Source organism: Cervus canadensis, chromosome 10 (genome assembly GCF_019320065.1).
Source record: "Cervus canadensis isolate Bull #8, Minnesota chromosome 10, ASM1932006v1, whole genome shotgun sequence".
NCBI classification, from domain to species: domain Eukaryota; kingdom Metazoa; phylum Chordata; class Mammalia; order Artiodactyla; family Cervidae; genus Cervus; species Cervus canadensis.
In genome coordinates this window covers 80,654,569-80,663,025 of record NC_057395.1, presented here as the reverse complement: position 1 = coordinate 80,663,025, position 8,457 = coordinate 80,654,569, and positions in this window count along the sequence as shown.

Here is an 8,457-nt window from a genome sequence, read left to right as displayed (position 1 = left end):
AACCATTTTGGGGCAGCCTGAGGAGTCTACGGGAGTGACAGAGGCAATCACAGAGTGGCTGGAGGTGACACAGATCAGTCGTCATCAACTTGGGGGCGTATGCTCCCCTCCACCACCAGGGGTTTTTGGCAATGCTTGGAGATATTTTGGTTGTCACTACTGCACTTGAGCAAGGGTGGCATCTAAGCAGTAGAGGCCACTTCAGTCACTCAGTCGTGTCCAACTCTTTGTGACCCCATGGACTGCAGCACGCCAGGCTTCCCTGTCCATCTCCAATACCCAGAGCCTGCTCAAACTCATGCCCATCAATTCAGTGATGCCATCCAACCATCTCATCTTCTGTCGTCCCCTTCTCCTCCCGCCTTCCATCTCTCCCAGCATCAGGGTCTCCTCCAATGAGTCAGTTCTTCGCATCAGGTGGCATTGGAGCTTCAGCTTCAGCATCAGTCCTTCCAATGAATATTCAGGACTGATTTCCTTTAGGATTGACTGGTTTCATCTCCTGGCAGTCCAAGGGACTCTCAAGAGTCTTCTTCAGTACCACAGTTTGAAAGCATCAGCTTTCAGTTCTTTGGCACTCAGCCTTCTTTATAGTCCAACTCTCACATCCATACATGACTACTGGAAAAACCATAGCTTTGACTAGATGGACCTTTGTTGGCAAAGTGATGTCTCTGCTTTTCAATGTGCGGTCTAGGTTTGTCATAGCTTTTCTTCCAAAAAGCAAGAAATTTAATTTTATGGCTGTAGTCACCATCTGCAGTGATTTGGAGCCCAAAATAAAGTCTGTCACTCTTTCCATCAGCCTCTGGGAGGAAAGCTTGTGTGCACCAGGACCCAGGAGAAAGGAGCAGTGACCCCACAAGAGACTGAGCCAGACTTGCCCGTGAATGTCCAGAAGTCTTGGACAGAAGTGTGGGTCAACAGTGGCCTGCATGGATCAGGGGCAATGAACACAACAGTCCTGGGAGCCACGGGCATGCTGGCATACGTCCTTCTGAATGAGTTATGGTTATCTGAATAAAACTCATCCACCCCAGTCCATTTTAGTTCACTGACTCCTAAAATGTCATTGTTCACTCTTGCCACCTCCTGTTTGACCAGTTCCAATTTACCTTTATTCATTGACCTAACATTCCAGGTTCCTATAAAATACTGTTCTTTACAGCATCAGACTTGACTTTCATCACCAGTCACATCCACAGCTGGGCATTGTTTTCACTGTGGCTTCATCTCTTCATTCTTTCTGGAGCTATTTCTCCACTGATCTCCAGTAGCATATTAGGCACCTACCGCCCTGGGCAGTTGCTCTTTCAGTGTCAGATCCTTTTGCCTTTTCACACTGTAGAGGCACGGGACAACGGCTTGCCTCCAAACTGAGAAAGGAGTACAATAAAGCTGTATATCATCACCCTGCTTATTTAACTTATATGCAGAGTGCATCATGGGAAATGCCAGGATGGATGAAGCACAGACTGGAATCAAAATTGCCAGGAAAAAATCAACAACCTCAGATATGCAGATGATACCACCCTAAGGGCAGAAAACCAACAGGAACTAAAGAGCTTCTTAATGAAAGTGAAAGAGGAGAACGAAAAAGTTGGCTTAAAACTCAACATTCAGAAAACTAAGATCACGGCATCTGGTCTCATCACTTCATGGGAAATAGATGGGGAAACAATGGAAACAGTGACAGACTTATTTTCTTGGGCTCCAAAATCATTGCAGATGGTGACTGCAGCCATGAAATTAAAAGATGCTATGGAAGAAAAGCTATGACCAACCTAGAAAACATATTAAAAAGTAGAGACATTACTTTGCCAACAAAGGTCCATCTAGTCAAAGCTATGTTTTTTCCAGTAGTCATGTATGGATGTGAGAGTTGAACCATAAAGAAAGCTGAGAGCCAAAGAATTGTTGCTTTTGAACTGTGATTTTGGAGAAGACTCTTGAAAGTCCCTTGGACTGTGAGCAGATCAAACCAGTCCATCCTAAAGGAGATCAGTCCTGAATATTCACTGGAAGGAGTGATGCTGAAGCTGAAGCTCCAATACTTGGACCACCTAATGCAAAGAACTGACTCATTGGGAAAGCCCGTAATGCTGGCAAAGACTGAAGGCAAGAGGAGAAGTGGATGACAGAGGATGAGATGGTTGGATAGCTTCACTGACTCAATAGACATGAGTCTGAGCAAGCTCCAGGAGTTGGTGATGGACAGGGAAGCCTGGCTTGCTGCAGTCCATGGGGTGGCAGAGTCAGACACGACTGAGGGACTGATCTGAACTGAACTACAGAGGCCAGGGACACAGCTAAATATTCCCCAATATACAGGACATTTACCCTCCCCTCTAAAAGCATCCAACCTAACATGTCAATATCACTGAGGTTTATAAACTTTGATATAGATTAAGCTGGCACTTTATTTCCCTCAAATTGAAGAAGCTGCACAAATATTTTCACTCTATATTGACTGGAACATGTCATGGAGACAAGAACCAATAGCATCGTCATCATCATCGTTGGCGTCCTCATCATTGTAGTCGACAGTTATGAAGAACTTACTGCGTGCCACGCATTTCATGTTCAATGGTTTATTGCTTGCTCATGCAATAAGTAGTCAGTACTATTTAATATCTTTTAGATGCAGAGAGATAACTAAAAAAACTTGAAGTTCTGAGAGATTATTATGTAATTTCTTCCAGGTGTCAGACTGCAATATAGTTTAAGCTGGCATTTAATTTCCCCAAAATTGAAGAAGTTGCATAAATATTCCTCTGAGTGAGGAATCCTGCCCCCTCCTCCACAATCCATTTGTTTGTTCAAAGCTAGTGCTTTCCACCATTCTGCTGTGAGGGAAAAGCAGGGGAAAGCAGGGAGCGTAGCCTTTTAATATACAGACACATAGTTTGGCAAGGCCACTGCATGTGCAGTCTCAGTAAAAAATCTTATATGCCAGTAACAACCAAAAATAACATTTAAAAACAGCAAACAAAATTATGAGCATCCAAGAAAAATTCTAATGTGTCTATGATTTTTAGGTAAAATTATAAATTGTTATTGACAAACTTGGTAGAAAGCCTAAATAAATGGAGAGAAAGACCTTCTCCATGGACAGGAAGACTCATTAGCATAAAATGTAAGATGTCTCCAAACTAATCAAAATGTAATGCAATTTCATGACAGTTCCAACAGCATTTCTGTTGCAGTTTGGTAAACTGCTTATAGGATTTACATACGACAAATTACCAAAGCAGGCAGGACAGTGCAGAAGAAGACCAAGAAAGTGAAGCAATTTTTTTTTTTTCCTGAGCATGTATCCAGCTATGGGAATTAAGAGTGTACAGTACTGGCCTGGGGAGAGATCAGTGGAACAGGAAAGGAAGCCCAACAACATATTCCCAGGCGGCACAATGCTGAAGTATCCACCTGCAATGCAGGAGAACACAACAGACGAGAGTTCAGTCCCTGGGTTGGGAAGATCTCCCGGAGAAGGAAATGGCGACCCACTCTAGTATTCTTGCCTGGAGAACTGCATGGACAGAGGAGCCTGGCGGGCTACAGTCCCTGGGATCACAAAGAGCTGGACTTGACTGTGTGGCTGAGCGCGCGCACACACACACACATATCTGAGAGTGAATTGTACTTAGACTATCAGCTATCATTCAAAAAAGTTTTTAAAAATAGAACAAAACATACATATAGGGAAGGTGAAGATCAAGGTGTAAAAAACAAAATTTTAAATACCTCAGAAAGAAATAATAAAATATGTATATTTATGATTTGGGCTCAGAGAGTTTTTAAAATAAAATCTAATAAAACATAAATCATAATAAATTATGATTATTAGACTATGTTATAATTGTCATCAACAGACATTTAAAGTCTGAGAATAGAATGTCAATTGGAGGAATATATTTGAATGCAATAACAAAGCACTAGAGAATTAGCAAGCAAAATTTAAAATCCTTCTAAACCTCAATAAGAAAAACAAGTACAATCCAAAAATGGATAAAGGATATACAAAAGAAATTAAAAAAGAAGGAAATATTAATGAATAATAAACATGTAAAAGATGGTTTAAACAGTGCAATCAGAGAAACACAAAGGAAAATTGAAGACAGACACTATTTTAAGGGGACTCCCCAGTGGCTCTGCGGTAAAGACCTGCCTGCCAATGCCGGAGACGCAGGTTTGATCCCTAGGCTGGGCAGATTCCCTGGAGAAGGAAATGGCAACTCATCCCAGTGTTCTTGCCTGGAGAATCCCATGGAGAGAGGAGCCGGGCAGGCTGCAGCCCACGGGGTGGCAAAGAGGTGAACGTGACTGAGCACACACACACGCACAATCAGAGGAACAAAGTAAAACTGAAATGAGACACTAGTTTATATCCAACACTTGAACAAAAACTCAAAATATCTGGATACAATCTTTAGGTAGGGATGTGGCTCATGAGAAGTCCTTACACACTGCTGGTGGGACTGCAAATGTGCATGACTGCCTTAGAGACCAGTTTAGCAATAGCTACTAAAGCCAGTGATGTGAATAGCCACAACTCAGCATTTGTCCTCAGAGTTGTAGCCTTGCATAAAGTGACATGTTCAAAAACATTTGTGGCAAGGTTTGCATAACAGAAAAGATCAGGAGAAATGAAAATTTTATCAATAGGAGAATAGATAGCTAGGAGTAGTGATGCAATGGAGTATTACATAGAAGTTAAATGTGCCAGAGCTACATGTGCCAACAGTATATCTTTCCTCATGTCAATGGAAAATAAAAACAAGTTGCCGAAGAATATGTACAATTTATGCCACAGATATATTTTAAAATATGCAAACCTGGGACTTTCTGGTGGTCCAGCGAGCTCCCAATGCAGGGTGCCCAGGTTCGATCCCTGGTCAGAGAACTAGATCCCCTATGCTGCAAATCAGAATCTGTATGCCACAATGAAATTCCTGCACGCCGCAACTAAGACCCAACTCAGCCAAATACATAGATAAAATGCTTTTTTTTAAAAAAATGCAGACCTATATTATTTATTACTGAGGAAGTCTACTCATCAGAAGCAGAAGTGAAATAGCAAATAAAAACCCAAGACAGTGGTTAACTCTTGATGTGGTGGGAGAGAGTGACAAGTAAATAGTGAAGAGAGAGGCTTCAAATGATGGGTAATAAGTTACTTTTTAAGTCAAGTAGATGCATAGGGATTATTATTTATATCTTAATAAAGCATTTAAATTAAACAATCACAAATTTTAAAGTGTAAACAACCACCCCTTCCCCTTATCCAGTGACTCACTGAGCATGTAGGGTCACTGATGTGCGTTGTGTGGTGAAACTGGAAGGAGAATTGCATCCAGAAGAAAATTTCTGAATTCAGTTCCCTTTGCTTTTAGGAAAACTAACTGCTTCAGGCAGTAGCCGTTGCTTGACTTCATAGAACCTTTGGTGCATGAAGCTGGCTTAGCAGGTGGATGCCTCGTGCCCTCTCCTCCTGCCTTGGATCTTGTCCTTAGATCAAACCCTGGGATGTGAGAGTCAGGCACACCGCTGTCCTGTGCTTCTTACACCACAACAGCTAGTGTATTTCCAAGGACCATGTCCTGCCAAAAACTATGGGACCTCTATATATACTAACAAAATGTCTTCTCATAATTCAAAATGAATGAAAATAACTAAATAAAGGCTTGAATATAAAAACCATGACTTCCGGCAAAGCACTGCACTGTCTGATCTGTTTGGGTATCACTGTCAACAGTGGCAGATATGGTGGCCACATGGCCTAGGAGGGGTGATGTGAAATGATTGCCCCCATTTCACAACAGTGAAGGACTGTGAAGCAATAGCAACTTGTCTTTATTCTAAGTTTGGTCTTTAGGATTTTTTCATTAGTTTTGATATTTAAAAATAATTGCACTGTCTGCTATTTAGGTTGATTTCTGAGTATTTCAGTCAGTTCAGTCACTCAGTTATGTTCGACTCTTTGCAACCCCATGGGCTGCAGCACACCAGATTTCCCTGTCCATCAACAATTCCCAGAGAATGCTCAAACTCATGTCAATAGGTCAGTGATGCCATCCGACCATCTCATCCTCTGTCATCCCCTTCTCCTCCTGCCTTCAATCTTTCCCAGCATTAGGGTCTTATGCAATGAGCCAGTTCCAACGAGTCAAGATTCCTGGCAATCTTGATTCCAGCTTGTGCTTCATCCAGCCCAGCATTTTGGATGATGTACACTGTATAAAAGTTAAATACGCAGAGTGACAATATACAGCCTTGACGGACTCCTTTCCCAATTTGGAACCAGTCCGTTGTTCCACGTCCAGTTCTATTGTTGCTTCTTGACCTGCATACAGATTTCTCAGGAGGCAGGTAAGGTGGTCTGGTATTCCCACCTTTTGAAGAATTTTCCACAGTTTTCTGTGACCCACACGGTCAAAGGCTTTAGCAGAGTCAATGAAGCAGAAGTAGATGTTTTTCTGGAATTCTCTTGCTTTTTCTATCATCTACCAGACGTTGGCAATTTGATCTCTGGTTCCTCTGCCTTTTCAAATCCAGCCTGAATATCTGGAAGCTCTCTGTTCATGTACTGCTAAAGCCTAGCTTGAAGGATTTTGAGCATCACTCTGCTAGAGTGTGAGATGATTGCAATTGTGCGGCCATTTGAACATTCCTTGGCATTGCCTTTCTTTGGGATTGGAATGAAAGCTGACCTTTTCCAGTCCTGTGGTCACTGCTGACTTTTCCAAATTTGCTGGCATATTGAGTGAAGCATTTTCACAGCACCATTTTTTAGGATTTAAAATAGCTCAGCTGGAATTCCATCACCTCCATTAGCTTTGTTCATAGTGATGCTTCCTAAGGCCCACTTGACTTCACATTCCAGGATGTCTGGCTCTAGGTGAGTGATCACACCATTGTGATTATCTGGGTCATTAAGATCTTTTCTGTATAGTTCTGTGTATTCTTGTCACCTCTTCTTAATATCTTCTGCTTCTGTTAAGTCCATAACATTTCTGTCCATTATTGTGCCCATCTTTGCATGAAAAGTTCCCTTGGCATCTCTAATTTTCTTGAAGAGACCTCTAGTCTTTCCCATTTTATTTTCCTCTGGTTTTTTTTTTTTTTTTTTTTTGCATTGATTACTGAGAAAGGCTTTCTCATCTCTCCTTGCTATTCTTTGGAACTTTGCATTCAGATGGATATATCTTACCTTTTATCCTTTGCCTTTTGCTTCTCTTCTTTTCTCAGCTATTTGTAAGGCCTCCTCAGAGAACCGTTTTGCCTTTCTGAATTTCTTTTTCTTGGAGATGGTTTTGATCACAGTCTCCTGTACAATGATACAAATCTCTGACCATAGTTCTTCAGACACTCTATCTATCAGATCTAATTCCTTGAATCTATTTGATTTAGGTCATACCTGAATGGTATTAGTGGTTTTCCCTACTGTTTTCAATTTAAGTCTGAATTTGTCAATAAGGAGTTTATGATCTGAGCTACAGTCAGCTCATGGTCTTGTTTTTGCTGACTGTATAGAGCTTCTCCATCTTCAGCTGCAAAAAATATAATCTGATTTCAGTATTGACCATCTGGTGATGTCCATGTGTAGAGTCATCTCTTATGTTGTCGGAAGAGGGTGTTTGCTATGACCAGTGCATTCTCTTGGCAAAACTCTGTTAGCCTTTTCCCTGCTTCATTCTGTACTCAAAGGCCAAACTTGCCTGTTATTCCAGGTTTCTCTTGACTTCCTGCTTTTGCATTCCAGTCCCCTACAATGAAAAAGACATCTTTTTTGGTGTCAGTTCTAGGTCTTATAGCTCTTCATAGAACCGTTCAGCCTCAGCTTCTTTGGCATTCATGGTTGAGGCATATACTTGGATTACTGTGATACTGAATGATTTGCCTTGGAAACAAACAGAAAGCATTCTGTCACTCTTGAAATTTCACCCAAGTACTGCATTTCATATTCTTTTGTTGACTATGAGGGCTACTCCATTTCTTCTAAGGGATTCTTGCCCACAGTAGTAGATATAATGGTCATCTGAATTAAATTCGCCCATTGTGGGGTACCAAAATTACCCCTTAAATTTTGTGCTCCAGAATGAGGGACCCACTTGCCTCACCCTAATCCTGGCTTTATCCAAGGCCCTCAGTTTGGCTTTCTGTTCTCACAGGACACAGTCTCTAGTAGCAACTGAAGAGTCAAGTACCATTTACCCTGTTCTGACCTAAAACACATTCTGTCTGAGCCTATTGGCTAAAGTCACCTTTATTGTCAGTGATTCAGGCTCAATTTGCAAAGGGCATATCAAAGCATATAATTATGTAGATGTAAAATTCAAACAAATCAAATGCAATTAAAGCAGCATTTACAGCGTGTCTTCCATACATAAGACACAGGAACAGGCTCTCCGTGCGGCAGGCAGGGCACACAGGCTATACTGAGACACAGCGGCGCTG